Here is a 27,294-nt window from a genome sequence, read left to right on the forward strand (position 1 = left end):
GTTTATACTGCGGCAGTCAAGAACATCACATCCAGCGTTGTCCGGTAAAAGACCAAGCCCGATAGTAAGACGGAGGCTACTATCGGGTGGGATCTCTGCCAGAAAGACCTCATCTACATCGACACTCCTTCCGGTGAGTCTACGGTGGTCCACCCACGCACTCGAGCATCACGCCTTGTTGGATTCTGGGGCAGAGGGTAATTTCATGGACTTCCAGTTCGCTAGTAAGCTTAACATTCCTCTCACCTCCCTCAAACACCCCATTGCACCCTTTGCTCTCAATGGACACAGACTACCAGTCATCACTCAGACCACCTTACCTGTTTCCCTCACCACATCTGGCAATCATACTGAGGAGATATCATTTTACATTACGGACTCACCTCAATCCCCCATCGTTCTCGGTCACACCTGGCTTCAGAAACACAACCCCAGCATCAATTGGCGCCTTGGATCTGTGGTTAGCTGGAGCGAGGAATGTCATTTGTCTTGTCTTTTGTCTGCTGGTGTTAATGTTTCTGAGTCTGTGTTTCAGGGGGAAGCAGTGGATTTGGCTAGCGTGCCCGCGGAGTACCACGACCTGAAGGAGGTGTTCAGTAAGTCTCGTGCTGATTCTCTTCCTCCTCATCGTCCCTATGACTGTGCGATAGAGTTATTGCCAGGTACTTCTCCGCCTAAGGGCAAGTTATATTCTTTGTCTGTTCCAGAGACGGCGGCCATGGAGAAATATATATCCAGTTCTCTAGCAACGGGGTTTATCCGCCCTTCCTCTTCTCCAGCGGGGGCGGGGTTCTTTTTTGTGGGAAAGAAGGACGGATCCTTGCGACCTTGCATTGACTACCGAGGGCTGAACAACATAACGGTAAAGAATACCTATCCTTTGCCGCTTATGTCTTCAGCTTTTGAGAGGTTGCAGGGAGCGTCCATTTTCACTAAATTGGACTTACGTAATGCTTATCATTTGGTCCGCATCAGGGAGGGGGATGAGTGGAAGACTGCCTTTAACACCCCTAGAGGCCATTTTGAGTACTGCGTTATGCCGTTCGGGCTAACCAACTCGCCGGCAGTCTTTCAAGCACTCGTTAATGACGTGTTGCGAGACATGGTCGATCTGTTCATATATGTTTACCTGGATGACATATTGATTTTTTCTTCGTCTCTCCAGGAACACGTGCAACACGTACGACGAGTGCTTCTGCGGTTGCTAGAGAATGGATTGTTTGTCAAGGCGGAGAAATGCGTTTTTCATGCACAGTCTGTTTCTTTTCTAGGACACATCATTTCGACTGAGGGTGTTCGCATGGATCCTGAGAAGGTTAAGGCTGTGGTAAATTGGCCATCCCCAGAGTCTCGCAAGGCCCTGCAGAGATTTCTGGGGTTCGCCAATTTTTACCGGCGTTTCATTCGCAATTTCAGCCAACTAGCCGCTCCTCTGACCGCCTTGACCTCCCCTAGTTTGACGTTCAGGTGGTCAGACGCAGCTGAGGCTGCGTTTGCCAAACTGAAAAGCTGCTTTGTTTCAGCTCCCATTCTCGTCACCCCTGATCGCTCACGTCAATTCATAGTGGAGGTCGACGCGTCAGAGGTGGGGGTAGGAGCAGTGTTATCCCAACGCGCATCCTCAGACGGAAAGGTGCATCCGTGCGCGTATTATTCTCACCGTTTATCTCCTGCAGAAGTTAATTATGACATTGGCAATCGAGAGTTGTTGGCAGTCAAACTTGCACTGGAAGAATGGCGTCACTGGCTTGAGGGGTCGGGTGTACCTTTCATTGTATGGACGGACCATAAGAATCTCGAATACATTAGAACCGCCAAAAGACTTAACTCCAGGCAGGCTCGGTGGGCATTGTTTTTCGGTCGTTTCGATTTTACACTTTCTTACCGGCCGGGTTCCAAAAACATCAAACCCGATGCTTTATCCCGTCTTTTTGAGCGTTCCGATCGTACTGCTACTCCCGAGCCCATTTTACCGGGGACCATCATTATCTCCGCGCTCAGGTGGGAGGTCGAATCGAAGGTGTTGACCGCCTTAGAAGGGGTAACGCCCCCGGCTCGTTGCCCACCGAACCGATTGTTTGTGCCGGAGAGGTTACGGTCAGACGTTCTCCAGTGGGGTCATTGTTCCAGTGTTGCTTGTCACCCAGGGGTTAGTAGAACTAGATTTCTGGTCAAGCAACGATTTTGGTGGCCTGGTATGGCTCGTGACGTCCACGATTTCGTCTTGGCCTGTTCAGTTTGCGCTATTGGTAAGACTTCCAATCGACCTCCAGATGGGTTACTCTTACCGCTGTCTGTCCCTTCAAGACCCTGGTCCCACATTTCGCTAGATTTTATCACCGCCCTCCCGCCCTCTAAAGGCAATACGGTGATTTTAACCGTAGTGGACCGGTTCTCGAAGGCGACTCATTTTATTCCCTTGCCCAAATTACCTTCAGCCAAGGAAACAGCGGTAGCTGTCATTGACCACGTCTTCCGCATACATGGCCTCCCGACAGACGTGGTTTCTGACAGGGGTCCCCAATTTGTGTCCAAATTTTGGCGAGAATTTTGTAAATTGTTAGGAGCGACTGTTAGTCTTTCTTCCGGGTTCCATCCCCAGAGCAATGGTCAAACCGAACGAGCCAATCAGGATGTCGAGAGGGTTTTGCGATGTTTGGTTTCCAATAATCCTTCGTCCTGGTGTCAGCAACTCTCAGTTGTGGAGTACGCACACAATTCTTTGCCAGTGTCATCTACGGGCATGTCTCCATTTAAGTGTAGTTTAGGGTACCAACCACCTAATTTTGTCAGTACGGAATCCGAGGTTTCGGTCCCCTCCGCACACGCATTAGTCCAGAGGTGTCACCGCACCTGGACCAGAGCTCGCAGAGCTCTGCTCCAGGCTAGGTCGCGCACCAAGGCTAAGGCCGATCGCCACCGGTCGAAGCCTCCCCGTTACGTCGTCGGTCAAAGAGTGTGGCTTTCTACCCAGAATATTCCTATGCGGTCCGTTTCTAACAAACTTGCTCCCAAATTTATTGGCCCGTTTTCTATTACCAAGATTATTAATCCGGTAACCGTGCGTCTTAGCCTTCCTCCGGCGTACAGGAGGATTCATCCCGTGTTCCACGTCTCCAAAATTAAATTGGTGATTTCTTCCCGTCTTAATCCGCCTGCTCCGGTTCCCCCCCCGCCTCGTCTCGTTAATGGGGAAACCACCTATTTGGTTAATCGTATTCTGGACTCTAGACGGAGGGGACGCGGTTTTCAGTACTTGGTGGATTGGGAAGGTTACGGTCCGGAGGAGAGGAGCTGGGTTCCTGCTCGGGACATATTGGATCACCACCTTATAGATGATTACAATCTACAGGTAAAGCAGGCTGGGAACGTCAGGTGACGTCCTAGGGGAGAGGGTACTGTCACGGTAGGAAATCCAGTGTTTCCTCTGTGTCATGTTTTGTTATTGTTTTTGTACTTACGTTGTCTCCATGTGCTCGTTTAGTTGATTGTCATCACCTGGGTGTTGATTGTCTCGCTCCAGCTGATCGTCATCATACCTCTGCTACTTATACTCACCTCGCTCTCTCTCTGTTGTCAGATCCTCTCTTATGTCTCCATGCACTAGCTGGATTACCGTCCTCCGTGTTTGTGTGCTGGTTTGGATTCGTGTTGTCGTCCGCGTGTCAGTGTTCCGGTCTGTTCCTGGTTCCAACCATTGACCACCTTCACCTGCACCGCTGACTTCACAATCCCGCTCTTCTCACGCCACCGTAGACCTTCCTTGCCATTGCCAACACTCTGGACACTCTTTATCAATAAACAACATCTGATTGCCTGCAATTGCTTCCTCCTCTTTTATCTGTCGTTACAGTATGTACTAATTTGATCCAAAGAGAAAACACTATTACACTGATAAAATGCAGTGACATTTACACCTAAAGGCAGCTGCATTTAATAATTTATCATCTAAACTGCTGTCTACTGAAGGTCAATAAAGGCAGGAGCATAATTCAAATTTAGTGTTAAAGTTAGTAAGAATAAAGTTTCTTTTCATTTTATTGTGTTGGGTTGTACTATATTACAATTAAACATTTAAAATGGAATACAAAGTGTCATAAAGAATAATTTTAATTGATCTTTTAAAAATAGTTTGATTTCTTAGATTTAGAGAAGTTTAGCGTTACATCACTTGCTCACCAATGGATCCTCTGCAGTGAATGGGTACCATCAGAATTAGGGTCCAAACTGCATAAAGGCACATTACAGTAATCCATGAGTAATGAACACCACTCCAATTCAACAAATAATATCTTGTGAAGTGAAAAAAAAAAAAAAAAATACTATAAACAGAACAATCAAGCTATTTTTAACTTCAAACTATTGTTTTCGTCTAAAATATGAGTCATCTATCTATAACATTGTTTTCTTCAGTAAAAAGTTACCTCGTATGAATTAGGAGAGAAATATACAGGTATTGGTTACATTTACAAATCTAAAACATTTTTTTTTTTTTTTTTTTTTTTCACTACCGAGTAAGTGTTATTATACTGTAGATTATTGACTAGTATTAGCCAGAAGTGACAGTTTAAAGTTATACTGTATATTAATGATGTTTTTTTTTTTTTTTTTTTTACATAAATGTATCTTTACATGACATTTGTTGATGGACTGAAGTCATGTGGATTACTAATAAATGTTTGTAATAGTTGTTTGGATTGTCATTCTGACGGCACCCATTCACTGCAGAGGATCCATTGGCGAGCAAGTGATGAAATGCAACATTTCTCCAAATCTGTCCTGATTGAATCAGCTGATCTATATCTTGGATGCCCTGAAGGTTAGTAAATTGTCAGGAAATGTACATTTTTGGGTGAACTATTACTTAAAACACACCATGACACCACGGCTTCAACAATATGAGCTATTTACAATCTTGCTTCTGCTCATGCATTAATAATTGGGAAACTCTATCACAAGAATTGTTTTACCTGCTGAAGTGCACTCATGAATCTCTTCCATACTTTGTTACCTAGAGGGCATTGACAAACTTCAGCATCACAGGCAGGAGTCCTAAAGACAATAAAGATGGGACGTTTTATTGATGGGAACATGTTCTCAATGGAACAGAGTTCTCCAAAGATTTGAATGAAATAAAATGAGAAAATGGTACCTTCTCTATTGATATGAAGACCTTCGTTTTGGATTTCTTTCAACCGAATGTGGCCCTGTTTCATTGTAATGTGTTCTTTGCCATGGGCATAGTTGTTTTGTAATCATGCTGCTCCACTTAATGACAGTTTAAATGGAAATGTTCCTCATCAGACTAAATTGAAAATTATTTTGCCAATCAGCAGGTGCCTTTTATTGTATTTTAACTTATTACATTCCAGCTATAAACGGATGTTGATGCCTTTAATTTGGAAATATATTACCCCATTTGAGCAACACTAATGAAAATAGGCATGCCCATGATTATGCCAATCTCTGCTTATTTCTCTTGCTCATTTCTCTGTGTCTATTGGTGTTAGACGATATTTGCTGACAAACAAAATGTTTTGCATTGTCAAAATGCTGGAGGAGGCAGAATCTATACCTTCGTCTTAAAATGTCTAGCTATTTTGTGCTATGAAATGCAGACCCCAGTAATGCAAACACTCTTAGTCATTGGCCATGGACTTTAATTATCAGTCGTTTTAAAGTCATTTAGAGCAATCCTCAGTTAGACAGCATCAGTTTAACCGTTTTAGGAGTATACCATGGCTCTCAGCAAATCAAAAGAAAACTATAACCACATATAACTACTATAAATCAAAATTTTGACAAATCCACATATAATCTGGTCTATCTAGTTTTTAATATTATTTATTTATTTGTTTGTTTTTTCCACCAATTTGTATTTTGAATTATGCTTTAATTTTTTTAATTAAACTATGAATAATGGATATGGATTATTGAAGAAAGTCCTGGCAGAGAATGTATGTTTCAAGTACCTTTCCTATTGGTTTCCCCTTAAGAGTTGTTACAGTGTAATTATACATTTAAGTACTGAGCAATATTATTTACTACATGTATTTGCCATATGGTTAGGGTTGGGATTAGGGTTTGGTTTAGGGTTACTTGCATGCAATTATGCATAATGTATTGTTATAATAGTAAGTGTTTTACATGTGTAACAATTAAATGATTCAATCAGTCTACTTCCATATTAATGGTATTTGATGTACCACAAACAAACTGTAACCTTTAGAACTTACAGTTTCTGAATCAGTCAAAAATAAAAATAAACTAAAAATAATTCTTACATTTCTGAAAATAATATTAAGTAATCTAGCCATATTCCATCAACTGTATTAGTTTCCAGGTTGTAACAGTCTCAGAAAGCTACATATTTTTCATCCCACATCAACTGTACAGAGCTCTGATGACTTTGATGTATTGGTGGAGGTATGTGACAGAACCTCAAACATGCATGCTGACAGTCTGGACAACAGTGTATCATCAAGCAGAACTTACCTTCAGTGTGTTTCAACCTGCAGATGACAGACCGCCTGACGTTTATTTCCTTCATGTCCGTTTAGTCTGAGTGATCCACTTGTCCTACACCCCACATCTGCAATTCTTCACTGGTGGATTTCTTGACTTGGGATGATACCACTTTGACAGCTACAGTAAAGAGTTCCCTAAAATGTCTAAAGACACACATCTCAATGTGTCAGAAAAATCCTTATGAAACATTTAACTGTTCAGACAAGATATTTACATATTGTTTTATGGAAGTACAGTCATCCTGTGCATGATAAGACCTACCATCATCTTAATGCAAACCCACGCACAGGAAGATCTTGATATGTAATCTTCCCTCGACGCAACACAACCACCTCTTCTTTAGACTTGAAATACTTTGCTCTCATTGAGGAAAAGCTGGCAATGAGATGTGGTTTTGTAAGAGGGAATCACGCCTTTTGAACTTCCTTTTGGGATTCAGAGGGGGAAAAAAAATACTGTAAGTGAAACAATGTGTTTGAAACCAAGACACTTACAAAGAGCTGTGCTCTGATGTTGTGTAACATTGCTGAGTTTCAGCTATTTGGGGGCATGTTCAGGAGGCGTGTGTAATAGCTTTAAAGCTAAAGTTAGACCTCTGAATTTCTACTACAATACAATACAGTGTGGTAATACAGTAGGCTGAATGGCAATCCCTTTGCTTGAGTTCTACCAGATTACCTGCATCTTTTTACTTGTTAAGCCTGACATAATAATAATAATAATAATAATAATAATAATAATAATAATAATAATAATAATAATATCAACAATCATTGTTAATAGTTTATTGAATCTTTAAACTTTTTTTTGTTTTGCATCATATTTGATACATCACAGTTTTATTGCTCATATAGGACTAGTAATTATGTAGAAACATATGAGCAAAAATATGCAATTTGGTGCAATTGCTGCTATTTTAAGGCCAAAAAGTAAGATTTATTATATTCAGATTCATATTCTGTAACAGTATAGCAGACTAATTTCATAAAATACATATCAGCTGTCATATCTCCCAGTAACAAATGATGTACAAATGCTTAGTTCTTTTTTGTTTTGTTTTGGACTAAAACATATAATGTAATGCAATAAAATGATGACAGAGATGTACAAAGAAATGGTCCTCAAACGTCTGATGTATCATATGTCATACTCACATTTTAACATAAATAGCATGGATAAACAAGTTAACCTATGCTGCTTTAGTAGTAAGTGTTCAACATAAACTATTACTATTAACAATATTATTAACAAAATAACAAGTAATTTTCTAAAGTTTACTTTCTTGCTCTACACATTGCTTTTAAAATGAAATAAAGCCAGCATTGTGCAATGTCACATAGAGGACAGACCTATTTGTGCAACTTACAGAATTGGATATCTGGGCCACGTCTCTGCCTTGAATAAGGTGCTCTACCTCCGAAACGTCCGGCTGTCTGATATACTGGAGTAACAGACTCGCCTAAATACCATCTCCACTTTCTGGCAGGCCACTCAGTTCTGGTCGGCAATGAAATGGGGATCGATACACTGCAGTGTTCCTCAGCACTGCCAGCAATCATGCCGCTCCGATCGTGGCTGAATGAGGGAGGTGAGACTGATTCTGTCCACTTGCTTTTCACTTGTCACACACTGTTAGACAGTGGAGCTCTGAATGACTGCTGGGTTTCCAACATGTTTAGCTTCATTGTCACCTGACCACATCTTCACAGCCTGGTGGCACCATTCTTGGTGAGTGATCCATGCTGCTCAAGGTAATCTTCTTTGCCATCGGGAAAACATATCTACATACTTTCAGTGAAGCTATAAATTCTTTGTGACTTTTTAATTATCAACTTCTGTAGCTGGATAAAATCCAGGCCTACTAAAAATATGTATATAATAAGTATATATATAAAATATTTAAATATGCAAGCATAAATATAAAAATAATGATATTTTAAGTTATATCTCAGAATATCTATAGATGTTCTAGTTTTTCCTACTAAGTGTTAGTATACTACTACTACTACTACTACTACTACTAATACTACTACTACTACTACTACTACTACTAATAATAATAATAATAAATCAATAAATACATACATACAAAATTTATGCAGTCAAATAATTTTTTAAGTGCCTCCTTTCACAGAAAATGTTATATGAAATTAGATTGTCAGGCCTTATTTTGTTCCTTTTAAAAAGTGTTTACTCCAGTTAATTTTACAAATTGCTCAAAAATAACTATTTTTGCAGTCTGCTATAAGTGGTTGCGAGGCAACAAATCAGCAGCATTAAAGTTTGTTTTCAGTCTACTGATAGAATCAACACATAGTCAATGTATGGTTTAAAGCAACTATAATTGGTTAATTAGTATATACAAAAAAAAAAAAAAAAAAAAAGACCAATTCTTATTATGTACAGTATACTAAGACATGCAGGGTCGCCTTCAGCATTTCTTTCGAGGGTATGCTCCGGGTATTTAAAAAAAAAACTGTGAATGCACCAGAAGTATAAGGAAACTGAGAAGGCTGAAAGCGTACCCATTTGATGTCATTATTTTACAAAAGCAGAAGTTTTTATTGCAAGTATACACTGATAAAAAATTAACCCTTTATACAGTAGTTTTGATTAATGTCCTTTCTAGTATCTTTATTACCAAAAAAAAAGTATTTTAAGTCGTCTCTGCTCTTATAAAAATAAAATTAAAAAGATTGAAGCTTTTTGCAGATTTGAGCTGAGTTGTGCAGGTGCATTTCAGTTTCTTGTAACATAAATTAGTATGGCAAGATCTTATGTGTTGTTTATAATGAGTGATTATAATGTGTGTTTTATTTTATAATTGTATACAATTATAAATAAAAAATAAATAATTATAATGATATGTATTTATAACTTTGCCCTATATTTGTTGATATATATTATATGAATACCATAACATTTTAAGTATTTGCCACAAAGCAGTTCTCTTTCAGTCAGTCACTCTCGACGTCATGTCAGTGACCAGCAAATTGGGATATCGCTTCGATAGTCCAATCTACTTAGAGTGTAAACTAAACGAGCCAATGCACATTGGAATGTAATTATTGCATCCAGCTGCAGCTGATTACAGTGTTAGTATAAGAATAAATGCATACCAGCTTTTTGCTTCATATCCAATCAACAACATAGTTCTGCTCCATCCAGTGTCTTCAAGTGACTATAAGTTTAATGTGCTATTGGAAGCTTCTGATGTTAGTGCTACGGCACTTCAGCAGTATTCATTCCGAGTCGAGTGGGTTGTGAACTTCAGTCTGCACTGTCGCAAGCGACTAGTCCCCTGCCCCGGCGGCCAATCTTAGATCTGAGAGTTTTGAACCAGGCCCTTAATCGGTTACCGTTCATGATGTTGACACAGAAACGCATCTTCGGATGCGTCCATACATGGGATTAGTTTGTAGTGATCGACCTGAAGGACGTGTACTTTCATGGGTCGATCCTTCCATGCCACAGATCATTTCTGTGGTTTCAATTCAAAGGACAGGCATATCAGTAAAAGATCCTGCCCTTTGGGCTGTCCCTGTGTCCCCATGTCTTCACAAAAGTCATGGTGGTGGATCTGGTTCCCCTCAGAGAGCAGGGTGTTTTCATCCTCAGCTATCTCGACTATTGGCTCATACTAGCACCGTCTCGGGATCAGTTAAGTGGGCACAGGGACCCGGTGCTCCTGCACCTAAGCCTGTTGGGTCTTCAGGTCAACTTGGAAAAGAGCAAACTCTCCCTTATACAGAGGATCTTTTTTCTGGGTATGGAATTGGAATCGGTCAAACAGACAGCCCACCTCACAGAGGAACGTGCACTGTCAGTGCTCACCTGCTTGAATTCATTTAAGGACAGGACGGCAGTCCCACTGAAACTATTTCAAAGGCTCCTGGGTCATATGGTAGCTGCAGCGGCACTTACACTGCAAAGGCTATTGCATATGATACCACTTCAGCACTGGCCGAGTCCCGAGGTTGGAAGGGGCAGCGCGGCACTCATCAGGTCCAAGTTACGCCGGAAGACCTTCTTCCCATGGTTAAATTTACATTTCCTCCGGGCAGGAGTGTCGCATTCAGGTACGTTTTCCCAGTGTTATCCAATCTCACTGGGTGGGTAGTGCTTCGACAATGGTGAATGGAGAATGGAGCTACTTGTTGCAAGCCCCGACCTACACCAAAAAGGGGCGCAGGCGGCTCGCAAAGGACACTGGAAGGGGCAGCTTCCATGGTGCTTTGGTAGGGAATCCCAATTTGTCAGTCAGCGAGATGACATCGAGAGTGACCGACTGAAGGGAATGTCTCCATTACATATGATGACCCTCGCTGGTGGCTGCTGTACCACCACTGACTGGTTGGGTCACCAGCTTGGCTCCTCAGCAAAAAGCTGGTATGCATTGCACCTACTGCTTTCTTATACTCACACTGTGATCAGCTGCAGCTGGATGCAATAACTGCATGGGAATATGCATTGGCTCGTTAAGTTTACACTCAAAGTAGATTGGTCTATCGCAGCGATATCCTAATTTTAAGGAATGTATTAATATGTATCTATTTATTATCTAATATTTATTATTATTATTATTTTTAAGTCATGCAGCAAATGATTTAAAAACTGCTTGAATAAATGATAAAAAAAATACTTTATTTCATTCCAGATGCTTTTAACAAACTTTTCACTATAACTTTTTTTATGGGTAGCTTGAATATAAAACATTAAGATGAATACATTTCTATTTCCATTTGTAAAATACAAATTGATTTTTGTAAGCTAACCCAATCTCATGCGAGTGCAGTATAGTATGATTTTCTCTTTCTATTTGGCATAATATTTAAACGCAAAAAAATTACTTTGGCATGCATATAATAAGCAATAGGTATGATTAAGGGTGTGGGGTTGGTGCATATTATATGTGTGCCCAAACTGCATATCACACTAACGGTTACTAATGGAGGAACAGTGAGAGAGTGGTTCGAATGAATGTGAATTGATTGTGAAAGCACCGACTCAAAAGATTGATTAATTCATGATTAATAGCATGAAGGGACACATATAATAACTGCTGTAATAGTTGTGGGGCAAATGTTTCTCAGGTTAGTCTGAGCGCTCATAGTAGGCATAGTGCATACAGCCGTACACCAGCAGGCTCCACTGAGGACATGTAGAGAGAAGACCAATTATGATGCAACATACAAACATGCATTATTTACGACTGCTGTTTGTCAGACTACACACATATGATCATGCTTTTAGCTATGTCACGCTGTTTGATTTCAGTTGACATTAATGTCAGACTCTACAGCAGTCAAGACTCATTAAAAACTGACACACACAAGAAGACTCGTCCAGAGATTTGAGTCATCAATCCGTGACACGTTTGGCGATAGTGAGCTGCATTTACATATGGAATTTAACAAGTGGTTATCAAACAAAAACAATGTTTATCATTCATTTTGATCATGTATTGTCTGTACAGTTCATCTGGCTGTCTTTGAAACTTTCCCTTTGGTGGTTTGTTGCTGTCACACTAATTCTGTCATGAGGTCCTGAGCTCCTCTTGGTTTTTGATCTGATGGTTATCGTAGGGAAAGATACTGTACACTACAGGACTCTACCTTAAAACATCTGAACATCTATAAAAATAATAATAATAATAATAATAATAATAATAATAATATTATATATATATTATATATATATTAATTGGCTTTCTGCAAACATGTCACACAATTGATCAACGATATGTGTCCTAGGATGAGAGGAATCTTTTAAGATTCTCAAAAAAAAAAAGAAAAAAAAAAATTAGACAAGCAAATTGTAATTGACTTAAAGGCATCAGGCAGTTTAGAATGTACCTTCTCTGATGTGATAGTAGGCCATTTTTATTGATCATATTACAACATATTAGACTATAGTATTGTGGTAAATGCAATTTTCCTTCCCACATGACTTCAGGTACATCATCAGAAATGCTATTTCAGAGATTAACAAAAATATAATGTCCTTGGAGATTGTGGATTGTTTAAGTGTCTCTATATTGTGTAAAAACAGTTTACCCAACAATAATTTAGCTTGAACTTATTGGTGAACTATACTTTTTAAAGTGTCACTAAATGCAATTTGCGTGTACATAAATTGAGCAAAACAGACAACATTGTGTCTATAATAACGTAATATTAACTTAATGAACTGCTGTATAAGATGAGTATCACATTTGCACAAGTGTGATTATTGCACTTATTTCTTATTATGTTATTGATATGATTATTGATATTTCTTAACTATGTGATGTAAATATGAGACACAATGTCAAACCGGCGTTTTGCCTGATATCTTGAATTGTAGGGACATTTTCTAGGCTCCATCATGCAGTAAGTTGTTGCCCAGCCTCATATTAGTCTTCAGTCGACTGTATGAAATGGCAGATGATCCACATAGGACTGGGGCAGGGCAAGTGCGTCAAATGCATTAATAATTTTAACCCGTTATTTTCCTCCATAATTAATCTAATTAACACGTTGCATTACCAGCCCTAATATATGTACACACATATACATATTTCTGATGTTTTTGAGTAGGTTTTTGGATTAAATACATAAGAATCTCCTCATTACATTAATGTTATCAATTATCAGCGTAACAAGCTATTGTTAACAAATATTTTCCTTCATCATCATCATCATCATCATCATACAGTTTAGTTCCAGATTGAGTCTTTTACTCTGCACTGTTACACTGCCCTTAGGCTGACCTCTCTCTTCTGCCCACAGGCCTAACGAAATCAGCAGATGTTATCTATGTACTACATCACTGTTTTAACTGACTCGCACAGTCTGCTGGATTTGTGGAAAGTTATCTGTTGCAGATCATGGGACTAAAAACACTAAAAGCCCTCATGTAACCCCAGACCAGAATCAACACAACTGGAATGGAAGCAAATTGCATTTGTGAAAATTACATGTGTATAGCTCTTGCAAAAAATAAATAAATAAATAAACTTCACTATTATCAGCCTACTGGCTTTTAAATTAACTTATGCTTACTGCTTATGACTACATCCAGAAATTCTGGAATAGGCTCTAGTATCCCTGCAACACACATTTGGAAAATAGATGGATGCATGTTATGATATTCCTCCATCAAAGAGCCAATTTTTCATACTGCACACTGCACCATTTATGAAAAAGGTAATAGGTTACACCTAAGTCTACACATTATTTAATGATTCATTGTTTCATTTACCATAAAAAAATAAATAAAACTAGTACTTTATAATTATATATCACACCCTGTCATTCCTGTTTTACTATTTGCCATTAAGAGTCACACACATCAAAAATAGAAAAAGTATGGTGCAACTGAGCTGTAAATGTATGACATCATTTATCCTGGCAAAAGTTAATTTACTCGCACCTCAGGACGGCCTGACTCCATAAGGGGCGTAATACATCACTCAGTTTTAAAGTATTGAAGTGAGCTCAGAATGATTTCAGATAATGTCTTTCACAGAATTAATTTTCATAGAGGAAGTACTAACTATCATATTTCATACGTCGTATAAAAAAAAAAAGGGGGGGGGATGGGGAGTGGGGGCTATGTAAAGACTTTAACCTTTTTAGATGAGAGCCCACATTCTGATTGTTTGCTTCGTCACGCGAAAGTTATGCAAAACATCCAGAGAATATATCATCTTTCCCCTCGATCATCTAATTAGAGGGATCACAAAGTCACAGCCATGTCACAATGCATCTCTTTAAAGTATTGCTTTATTTTCCTCTTCCCAAACTGTGGAACATAAGAATGCATCAAACATCATCTGTACCTACTATAGTAATAAAAGTGAATTATGTGCAATTACAAGGAATTAACCTTAAACCAGACACTATTCCTACTGTTAATATTACTTTAGTACAGGTTTATGTAATTACTCTGTAACAAGGACACTGTTGTAAACTGTACGTACGTACATCAGATGTAAACTGAAGTTACTGGATGTTTCTAATCACAAAACTCCTTTGTAGTATGGATGATTGTCATTTTATTATTATTATTATTATTATTATTATTATTATTATTATTATTATTATTATTATTATTACTGTTATCATAATTGGTCTTCTTTCTAAATGTCTTCAATGGAGGTGTACTGCTGTATGCACTGTGCCTACTATGCTCTGTGCTTACTGTGTGTATATATATATATATATATATATATATATATATATATATATATATATATATATATATATATATATATATAATTTTTTATTTATTATTTTTTTATTTATTTCATAGTGTTTAAGGTCAACCTGTCCATCTGGCAAACTTGACTAGCTTCAATCATGTGAATTTGGGCCAAAAGCCCAAATAGAGTTTGATTGGATTCACTGTCCTTGACGTAGACAACAAACGACTTGTGAAGTGTTTTCTCCTCATTTTTTAAAAGCCTATTCATTGTGCTATCCTGACTATGCAGCTACTTGCATTTTAATAATTGTCATCAAGTATTGTTTTTCCCGCCATGACCCTATTAGAACAGATGCACGACCCCACTTTGGGTCACGACCCAGCGGTTCAGAAGCTCTGTTTGAAACGGCAGCACTTAGCACATGAATGAAGAAGAAGAAGAAGAAGAAAAAAAAATGTAAATCAGCTCCAATAGGCAAAACACAGAATTGGGAATTAGTTTAGAAAGCATTGTGTTTGTTCCTGGGTCAAATCTCCAGTAGAATAGCAATATCTCATGCCAGTCATCGTAATTTAAATGTCATGGCTGTCTTTTGAAGACAGAGGGGTACATTGGAGGAAAGAGCATGCCGCAGTGTGCTGCTTCACTGTACCATGCAATTATGCTGACAAACTACTTGCAGTAGAGTCACCAAATGTTAAGAGGAGACAAATGAAATCAGCCAAGTGAGGGAGGTAAATAAACAATCTGAACTGTAACGTTAAAAATTCATCATGATTTTCTCTAATGACCAGACTTCTCTCGTGCACGTACGTCACCCCCTCGGCCTGTCCTCTCTTTGCCAGCGCCTCATGAATTGTCTTTTGTTTGATACTCAGCTAAGACTGTAGATGATGTATTACATTCAGTGTCAAGGGGGAAAGTGCCTCTCCAGCCACATCAAACTGACAGAGGGCTGAAACACAAATGATGCAACAAACAGAAATTGTGAATCACTCAGTAGATCAATTAGAGTGAACGGTGAGAGTGTTGCAGGGTGAGGTGGCTGCTGCATCAGCCTAAGTCGTTGACTAGCTTGCAGCTGTCTGAAAAAAAAAAAAAAAAAGTCTAAAAATGATGACGGTTTTCATTTTGTGCTGAAAGAGAACAGCAGAAAAAAATAATAATAATAATAATAATAAATTATTTTTCTTTTCTTTTTTTGCTTTTTTTTTTTTGCTCTAACAACAAATTTTAAATATTTTGCATTTGTTTGCATTGTTTGGTTGCAACAAAACATTTTAAAGCTGCAGGTGAAACTGAAGTGCAATTTTAAGATGCAATTTATTTTTATACAGCATTTACAGCATTTTTTTTAAGTGGTTACCACAGCTCTAATATCTAAATAGTATTTATTTAAAATTGTACAAATTAATACTACTATCACTACTACTACTACTACTGCTACTACTAAATCTCAACAATCTAATATATAATGAAGTTGTATTAAAACTAGATTTGACTCCACAAACTTAATAGGAATGTACCTCTTCAGTTGCAATGGACATGAAGCTTCTGGCCATAAACATGTTCGTGATTTGCAATTACGGAAATTCAATTTCTTCTTTAAGTTGCCAGGAATTCTTTAAAGGTCAAGTTTATTGATTTATTTTCAAAGCCTGTGGCAGTTTGAGGGCAGGAACATTAAAAATGCCTTCATCTTGTTGTCAGTGAGTGTGCTTATCAAAACAAATATGAAAGGTATTGAACCAATCCAATGAATAGAAATCGCATGGATGTCTACTTAATTATTTAGCAAAACATTATGTATTTCTTCCAAATGGTGTGGCTTTTCCCGTCTGTTTATTATAATCAACTAATTTCACATTAGCATAATGCAGTATGCCAAGCTGCAATATCATTCATTACAGGACCATAAATGTGAGTATACCAATAAATATTAAAATTATACACATTATTCATTACAGCAAGTGTCTCTCATAAGACTACATTGTACTAATTATGATTACCTTAAAAATTATGCATTGGTGTTGCCTGCGAGAATACATAGCAATCTTAAATCATCCTCTCGTGAGTCTCTTTGTGAACTAGATTTCTATATGAGACAACTGGCCTGATTTCAGCATGGTCTTGTGATACTAGGAATTCCCTTCTGGGTAAACTCACATTCACACATAAGGCCCAGCGATGGGATTTTACTCAACAGATCAATAATTGCTTTAGCATATTAAAACCACTTACATTCAGTTCATGCTTTCTTGATAAAACGTGATTCACTGCTGTAGACTTGGCAAGTGAAGTGTGCAATTGCAGTGCCACTAGTGGCTCAAAACGGAGTTGCAAATTCCTGTTTTCTAACAGGTTTCCTGAACACTTCCCCGTTTGTCATAGATAATTTTTTGAAATAAACTTGAATACATTAAATGATTATCAATCTGAAAATGATGTTTTATAATTCCAATCAACAACTAACAAGTCAAAAGCTTTCGATTAATCCATTTATGCTTCAGTAATCTCATTCAGAATGCTTTAATATAGTGCCTTTGACTTTGATTTAAGTACTTTCATGTTTTTAAATGCGTTAAATTCTTTTTTTGTGAATATTTTTGAATGCCTATGGAGAAAAAACAATGGAAAAAATAACAGTGGGTGCTCATTGTGGAGCTCTATTACTTTTCATAAGGACCTATTTGAAAACAGGTAAGACGTCCCGTCACCTCGCTAATCTGAGAGCTGTTGTCCTAGGGTGTCAAAAGCTTACGGAACACCCATTGTTGGCTTCTTATGGCTTGTTATGAATGCTGAGAGGATGAATTATCATTAGTGCAAAAATGAACGTGTCACAGACATTATGAACCATTTCCAAGACCCTTCTAACTCGCTCTTTATCTCCGGCCCTCACAGTCTGTCAGCAATCTTCATTTGGATCCCCCAAGATGCCTTGCACTGTGAATACTTTGACGAATAAAGTTTGCATAATTGCCCTCTGATTTTGAATATTCAAGTGCTCAGGGGTCCCTGTTTGTGTCTGGCTCATTAGAATTTAGAGAGCAGGCAAAAACTAAAATATCTGAGTGCACATTCAAGGGCCTGCTCTGGCAAAGATGACACACGGCATCTGCTGAGAGCCTAGGAAACTTGTTCGGGTTCTGTTCTTGCTGATCTTTGCAGCTTTATGACCTGGGCTGAGTAAAAAAAAAAAAAAAAAAAAATCTGAGAGCGTGTTTACTTGGCAAGCATCATGCACATCTTGTGATACCCTCGTTTGCGTACACAATTAGTTTGAAAAAGACATATCTGGAGCAGTAGGGAGTCTCTGTGTACAAGGTGAATCTGCTTTGCAAATGCTGCACTGAGGGAGATTAAAAAAAAAAAGAAGAAAAAAAAACCTATGTGTGCCAAACAATTCCACTCTTCTTCCACACGCTGCTCGTGTCTTTCGTTATATTTCCATTGAGGGCCACCTAAACGCATTCTGTTTAGTAAAATGCAATCCTCAGCACAATAACAGGTGAGAAATAGCAAATAGGCTCTCTCAATAAAACCATTTGTTAGGAAGAAAACGGCAATGGACTGGAAATGAAAGCGTGCAGTACAGAGCATGTAAAATAGGAGGCAGATTAATGAAGAACTCAATCTGTGGTAAACAGCTAGAAACTGGTGCAGGGGATATGAGCATTCAGCTAAAAAGTTCATATTCAAAATGTATTTTGCATGTTTAAGAACCCTCAAAAAAGTAGGGGTTCATACAATTTTCAGTGTTACATGATTTGGGATTTCATTCTACTATTTGGTACACTAAGTTTTTATATTTTTTATTAGTAGAAAATTGCTGCCTAATAAAGTGTGTGTGTTCTTTTTTTCAGGATTATTTGATGAACAGAACATTTGAAGAAATCCTTACTATTACTACTGCTAGTAGTAGTAGGAGTAGTAGTAGTATGCACGTATATTAAGGCAGAAGTCATATTTAATAGTTAGTTAGTTGTGAGAATTGGAGACGTGTGTCAAATTAAAGTGTGACCATACATTCTGGACCACATCACTGCACAACCAATCAGAGAGCAGAAGATACTTTCACATTCATTCCCACACAATCAAGCATTCCCTTCTGAAAATGTGACATGTTTTACTGCAATAACACTAACTTTATAATAATATTAAAATTAAAACTGATTCAAACAAATATTCATACAATTAATATAATCGTCTGTTTTATGTAAATCATAGCAATGGAAATGGAAAGGAGTCATGGCAACGAGGAGACATCCAACCGCATCATTCATTCTTAACATTTATTATATTTTGTGTAATTTTATTTTGGCAATACTGGCATTGACGGAGTGCTGAGTGCATGATATGCACACTGAAAGGAATGTTTTGGGTTTAATACAAGCTCTACGGATATCATTTGTAGCATACTCTCAATTACCATGAAAACAATGATAATAATTATATATATATATATATATATATATATATATATATATATATATATATATATATATATATATATATATATATATATACATTTTTTTTTTTCATTTTAATTGAGAGGATGCTACAAATGATATAAGCAGAGCTTATATTAAACCCAAAACGTTCCTTTCAGGAATATATATATATATATATATATATATATATATATATATATATATATATATATATATATATATATATATATATATATATATATATATAAATTATGTGACAAAATAAATAATTTGTACATAGCATACTGGTGTATTCATGTATAGATACATTTAAACATTTTTTTTTTTTTTTTACTATAATTAGTATACAATCTATATAACAGTTTGCAAATGCTATTTTTGCTGTATACAGATTATACAGTGTTAGCAAAATTGTGTGTAGTTTCTACCTTGTTCATTTCTCACTTGTTCATTGCTCAGAAATGAGCAAATTATCATATGGAAGCCATTATATGTTTAGCACTATAAAAGGTCATATCGTACTAGAAATGACACAGCATCCAGTTAGTTTGTCTCTGTGTTTTAGAAAGGTTATTCTGTTACACTGTGCTTCTGTTGTGTCAGCATAAGCAACCGTTGTGACAGAAGGGATATGCCAACCCTCCGATGGCATGAGTGACTTATCACTTTAGTTTCTTCTTGATTGCACTAATGAAGTATTTGCATCACTTTAGCTGTATTAGTATCGCTTCCATTTTCATGTCAAACAATGGCATATAATATATAATGTTTTGCAATAAGAAGCGATCTGCACAATGTCTCCGATTCAAAGCAGAGTGGATCAGTGATGGTCACATGATTGCATGTGTGGGGGGAAAAAAACACACACACCCATGCCACTGCTGCATAGAAAGACGTTATTTGGCATGCTGTGTGAGCTATTCACACTCAAAAGATACTCCAGAGGAAGCACAGCCTCAATCCAGTGCCATTCATCATTATTCCCTGTACCCCTTCTAAAAATCCACCATGTATATGTCACGTCCAGACATCCACACCTGCGATAAGGCCACTTCCTCTATGCATCATTTATGTTTTCCACCAAGGCATCACAATGCTTTCTTGAATTGAATTCTGAATTCTCAGTCCAAACACATACACACACACACAAATTAGAATATTAAAATATTTTAAATTTAGATCAGTGGTTATCACGCAAGTTACATTTTTTACATTTTAATACTGCACCTTACGATTCCTAAGATTTGGATTACAGCGCAGTTTTTTTATATATTTTTATTTTTTTCATTTTGAAATTATGTTTTTTGTGTATTTTATAGCCTACTTCTATTGTTAGTCACAGCATTTCGGAGAAAATGCTTTTTGTGGCCCATGGCAAACAGAGTAAATATTACATGACAAGTAAAGGTTAAGCGACTGCAGACATTTTATTATTTTAAGGGTTTAAAGTGAAATCTTGTTTAACATTATGTAGTCCTATTCTTGGAAAATAGCTGGCAGCAGAACAGAACAAATTGTTATAATTTCATATTAAGTAAAATATAATACGAACATATAGTAATATAATAATTAATTTATGAAATGTATCACCGATAAACATGCATACTATTAAGTTCATGTTATATAAACAGTATAATCCAAATGCATGCCATTTTATGTGCAATTCACATACATACACTAACAATTTATATAAAACAGTTTGTTATTATGTAATAAATGCATCATGAAGTCTATATTTAAAAGTAATACATGTATTTACATCATGAGGTGCAATGCATCACATGCATCATTTGATCAAGTTCATGAAGTTGCTCTAAAGTGATATTTAATTTAAAAATAGAGAGGGCTTATTCCATTCTTGCAATACATATTTTAGTATGGATTTTATATTAAATATTTACACACAGTTCGGCAACAACCCACCTTAGCGCACCAAAGGTTTGCCCATTATACTGCTGCTGAAAAATTGAGAAGCATCAAGAATCATTTTAGAATATGTTGATTCCCTGTTGACTCCTACAATCAAAGTCTAAGTGAATCACAAAGTGCCTTAAGATTCCCACCTCTACTGTCCACATTGTTAACAAGCTATCAAAGCTTTCTACTGAGCACAAATTTAAAATGATGGCTTGAAATGCCAGTAAAGACCATAATTACAACTACACTGGATGCACAAGCCCAAGCTCAGTGAGGGAGGGGGCTAAAAGGAAAAAGGGCTCATTTATTTAAAAGAATTGCCATGGGGAATGAAATCCATGATTAATGTGGGGGTTGATTATGCAACCAATTGACTACAGTTCACACCCGAAGAAACAGAGGCCAGAAGGGCTGAGGGATTTAATAGAGATTATTATTATTATTATTATTATTTTTTTTATTTTTATTTTTTTCACATGACAATTAGCATTATCTTAATAAAACGAACTAAAAAAATAAATAAAAAAAGTAATCTTTGTATGTGTTTTTGCCGTTCATTTACACCAAATCAGAATTGTGTGTCTGAAAACACAACAATTTTTTAAACAACTTTCAACATTCAAGTTTTTGAAAGCAATGCCATTATCATCCCTGTTTAAAAAAAAAAAATGGATTTTTGAAAACAGTGATGCCATTCACATGGATGTTACAGGTTGCATCTGTCACAGGTGTGTAGTGTTTCTTTTAAAAGTGACATCGCCTGGCCTGGCATGCGTAATGCAGTCATTTTTGCAGAGCTGTGTGAATGGGTTTTGAGTTTTGACAACATTGAACACAAAACTTTACAAATGAAAGCTTTTTTTTTATAGTATATTATTATTGCAATGTAGAATCCAAATCCACATAAAAAATCACCATTGTTTTAGTACTATTAAGACTTTTTGATAAATAAAAAAAATTTCAATTGAATATATATATATATATATATATATATATATATATATATATATATATATATATATATATATATATATATATATATATATATATATATATTAAAACAAAAATGTTTTGTGAGATTGATGATTATCTGGCATCTGTCTAGTACCCTTTCTGTACCCTTTCTGGGCTTTGCTATTATTATTTTCTGTGATGGACCGAGAAGATATGGCCTTCAGTCCCGAGGCTCTCACATTTATCAGATGTGAGTTTCAGGGTATCCACAGAGGAAATGCACTGTAGTGAGTCTGGCTGTAAGTCAAGGGGACTACGAATGTCATGGATGAGCATGCCTTTTTTCTATTGTGGCTTTGAAAAGGATGATCTGATTTATTTACACCTGTCACTTTAATAAACAATATACGGGCTCTCTAAAGACAGGAGCATGCGCTGAGAAAAAAGTGACAACGTGCATTTGTATAAAGAAAATATTTTTATGACAGGAAGGGGGAAAGATGGAAAATAAAATAATACATATACATTTATTCTTGAGAGGGCGAAGCTGTATTTTCAGCATCTATATCCCTGTCTTCAGTGTCACATGATACTACAGAAATAATTTTAATATACTGATTTGGTGTTCAAGAAGTATTGGCTATTTATTATTAGTGTTTATTAGTAGTTTATTGAGACAAAAATGGGTTTTAATACTGTAGCAAGACTTGGACGTTAAAGTGTCACTTTTTTAATTAATGTTTATAAGCAAAGACGCACTCTATTGATTAAAAGTGACAGTAAATATGTTAAGAAGGTTACAAAAGATTGTTATTTCAAATAAATGTTTTTCTTTTAAACCTTCTGTTAGACAAAAAAAAAAAAGAAAAAAAAAAAACATCACAAACATTTCCCACAAAAATATTGTAATATTATAAATATTAAGTCATTTTCAGCTGCTAAACTGGACACTTTAACTTTTGTTTCAATAGTGAGAATAATAATTAATGATTCTTGTGCATGTTTGAGAATTAATTAATTAATTTATTTATTTATTTATTCTTTCACAGAAAGTTTGTGGAAATGATCTACATTTATTAAATGAGCTGTATTTGTAAGATGGATATTTGTGCATGGTGGATGGAGTTTTACAAAGACAGCATCACCAAGTGATGTCAAGAGACTGTTGAACCGCTAGTAAAGCACGCTATGTGCAGTTAACACGTGCAGATGCACGTACACGTACAGAGCTGACAGTTTCTGTTCTTAACAGCAACAGCAGGGCTTTGAACGGATCATTTTAAATCAAACACGAAAATGTTTAACAGCTGTCTTGATTGTATCAATGGTTTGGTTCCAACTGTGCAATTAAATGTTTGAATGGAATACTGCATTAAATGTTTAAATAAAAAAGGAAATGAACCTTACACTCCAGTTACTCTGCTGAAAGGAATTATCTAATATTCATGACCACAGAAAAAGACAAAACATTAATAAAAAATCATTATAGATATAGGGTGCAATGAATACATTCCAGTCATTATAAATAATAGGAATCTTGACACTAACAACAAAAACACGTCCTGGCAACACTGTGACCTTACTAGTAATTGCTTGGGTTCCCAGCTGCTTTGAGATCCACTTTCCTGCAGAGTTCAACACCAACCCTAATCAAACACACCTGAACAAGCTGATCAAGGTCTTCAGGATTAGAAAGTTACAGAAAGGTGAGTTTGATCAAAGTTGGAGCTAAACCCCGCAAGAAAGCTGAGAACGCCTGAAGTATAGTATATCAGCTCTTGACGTATGCACAAATGAATTAATTGTAGGCAAATAAAACATAGGAAGCATGTACCAGCTGCAAACAAATTATATTTAAAAAAAGAAAATATTCCCCTCTATTTCAAACAGGTGTAAGACTCAACTCAAGCAGAGTAACCACAGGTGTTGCTAATTTATTGTTTTGTCATGTCATTTTTGTTAAAACTATCGGTTAGGTTTAGTGTAGTTGGTATGTTATTTTTGGATACACTTTATTTTATGGTGTCCTTGTTATACATTTACATACTGAGTAATATAAATTATCCACATGTGCTTACAATACTCTTATAGGGATTGACTTAGGGTTGCTTGCATGTGATTATACATAATTTGTTATTATATATATATATATATATATATTATTATAATAGGAAGTACAAGAAACATGCAACAAAGACACCTTAAAATAAAGTGTTACCCTATTTTTAAATGGAATACAACCATTAAGAATATTCGCCAGACATTTAATTCCCAAACTGTCACAATAGGTTCAATAATCGTAATAAAACATTACAAATCAAATAAAACAAAACATAAGATTTGCGTCCAGTAAAGAAACGAGATGCAGAAATGCAGTCACAGACATGTTTTTTTTTTTTTTTTTTCAGTGGGTCGGGGTTGCCGGTAACTGCATGTACTAAGAAGCATGGCCAATTCTAATACCAAACAGGAGGACACTTTGGACAATGAAGCAACAACGTTCAATAAGGACAATTAAAAATAACTCTAAATCAGTGACAAAAAGTAACTTTATTTAATTGAGTGATATTTATTCCCTCAAATTGATGTCCATGGCATTTTTTTTCCCTTAATTTATAATGACCAAGGTGTCATCTTCAAATCTATGTATTACATGTGATTTAAATAATAATACTCTGTAAGGCTGGTACCAGTCAAATTAAATTTATTTCAGCAAAATCCATCTTTGCGCAGAAGCTGCATCTGAAATGCATTTAGACGTAAAACGCAAGCTACTTAATGCAGCTCATGCTGCCTTCACATGCTATCAGAATGAGTTTTCTAGTTGAAAATTGGACATAAACAGCCTCTCTAGACATATTTACAACTGGCAAACTCAGAGATCATTTTGAAACTCAAGTTTCCGATTTGAGCGAGCCATAAATTAGAGATGCCACAAATGCATTTATACATAAGTTTACATGATTTCAATGTTTCATATTATAAAATAGATTGAATATAGAACAATGAAATGATACTTTAAATATGGAACTAAATCAGTTAAGTTTACTTATCAGTAAACTAGTAAGGAATAAATCATTGATATACTGTTTTAATCAATTCGTTTATTAATTCAGGTACGAAGCAAGTGACTTGCTGATTTCTTTATGAATAGCTTTTTGAATAATTGACTCGATTTGTATAAAAAAAACTCAGGAACAAAACACCACTTAACTCCTACAAAATACTACAACAGAGTCCATATTGACAATATTGTCTCTAAAATGTGTGCTAATTAATATTCATTTGAACATATCATTAACATTTTGTATTTAGTATGCACCACTTTATAAAGTATAAAATAGTAATCTTAAAAGAAAGACAAATGAGCGTTCGGCTCGAGCCTGCAGGAGTACACAGATATGGTAACCAGACTGTCCCAGCTAAAACTAGACGGGTGGCCACCCTAAATATAACCCCACACTTTATCCTTAGGTTAGACTTTCAGCAGGAATAGCAGCAACACGCTGTTAAACTTCTCACATGTCCCAGATGAAAGCGTTTCCTTCGCACGTAAATTGTTAATGTGAGGCTAATTATACAATCTCGTGTGCAGCGGACAAATAGAATCCAGCTGAAATCCTCGCTTTGTTACATCGATGTAGAGCAGAATGGCGTGCTCTGGGAGTCTGGGACACCTGAGCATCCAGTGTCTCTATTTCTTTGTCTTATTCGTTTACATCCGACTGAATTGTGAGGGTGAATTTGTATCCGACGACTAGGTAATTCTCCTTCCATAGGGAAATCACTGGAAGAGTATACAAAACCAAATAGCAAAATTACATTCTTTACACATGTAGGCAGAAAACTAATTGGAATCTGACTGTGAAAGAGAAAAGGCGAGAATGATCGTAAACTCATTTAAAGACTAAATAATAGGCTGTCAACGTTTTAACAAAATCTGTCAGAGGTTTCCTTGCTAGAAATAGGCTAATAAAACATGTTTAGGTGTGCACTTCAGGTGGGACAGCTTATGAAACATTTTATTCATAAACTGCTAATGCCCTGCGTTTTTCTTTCCTTTTTACATTTAACCTCATATTTATGTATGGAGTTATTCATTGCAAAGAAAATGAAAAAAAACTTTGGTGCACGAAGTGGTTTATATTTCATGAGATCTTTAAAAGCAACATGAAACGGCATTCACAATGCATTTTGTGTTCATGCGAAAAACAAAATTCAGCGGAAAATAGCTCAAGAAGTGAGGATGGGAAAGATATAATGTTTGGCTATGCATATTATCAGCTAATATTATTCTAATAGCAGAAGAAGCATTTCAAATGCAGAGGGAGTTATTATGTTTAAATGTAAGACTATGATTTTAATTGTTTTAAGACTAGAGATATTTTTTATTTAATTTATTCCTTTATATAAAAGGGATGGCTTGCAGTGTAATTCCTCTATTTTCTCCCTGATATAAGAATGCCTTTAGCAGTACAATTTGTAAAACTCTCTCTCTCTCTCTTTCTCTCTCTCACACACACACACACACACACACACACTTGTGCCCCTACTTTGAGACACCCTCTCACCCTCTTCACGTGAAACATCGCTGTTGTGCTACTGTCATGTCTCATGTCACATTTTAAAGAGAGACGTAAAGCATTTTTGTATTGTCCCTGATGTTCCTGTCACCAAACTCTTTGTGTAAACCTGTCACCAACAACAGGCAGTAGTGATTTGTTTACTTCCTTCAAATCAAATTGAAAAGGAGGCCAAGCCAAAACTACAAAACAGGCTTCTTCTTTTTCTTTCTCGCAGCTGTCCTCTATATCTGTGAAAATGGCTGGCGCTGCTTCTGCCCCGGAGAAGACTCTATGCTCGTCTGCACCAGTCAGTTTCAGACCACAAAAACACCTGCATTTTCCACTTTAACTACAAGTTCCAAGGGTTCAGTATGTCCAAATTGCCAGAGAAATGGCACACCGGGTCTGCTGAGCTTATTGTTTGTGACTGTAATGAAAAAGGACTACATCTGAACACTCAATCTTGCCTTCGGCATTGTGCATGTTACTGCAGCTAAACACTTCTGCGTCAAATAGAGCAGAAACAGGTGATGAGGGAAGAGAGAGGAGATGCTGTTCACACAAACTGTGTAATACTGAAGCGCTTGTGTTCAGCCATGGACCAATGCATTTTCTCCCTGCCTCATTTAATGCAACTACATCCCCAAAAAATGAAAATAAATAAATAAATAAAAAATATCAAAAGTGT

General features: G+C 36.6%; 1 long non-coding RNA gene across 1 annotated transcript in view; it reads right to left on the reverse strand.

Annotated features, from left to right (window-relative positions):
• The window catches only part of LOC113113468 (uncharacterized), a 41,185-nt gene extending 34,307 nt beyond the window's left edge, over nucleotides 1-6,878 (reverse strand). Inside the window, exons 1-2 of the long non-coding RNA XR_003293591.1 lie at nucleotides 6,790-6,878; nucleotides 6,496-6,671 (exon numbers count right to left, since the gene is read on the reverse strand). This is a non-coding gene — a long non-coding RNA (uncharacterized LOC113113468). The remainder of the gene's footprint in view (nucleotides 1-6,495; nucleotides 6,672-6,789) is intronic.
• Between the last annotated feature and the right edge of the window lie 20,416 nt (nucleotides 6,879-27,294).

This window comes from Carassius auratus, chromosome 14 (genome assembly GCF_003368295.1).
Source record: "Carassius auratus strain Wakin chromosome 14, ASM336829v1, whole genome shotgun sequence".
In the NCBI taxonomy this organism is placed as follows: Eukaryota; Metazoa; Chordata; class Actinopteri; order Cypriniformes; family Cyprinidae; genus Carassius; species Carassius auratus.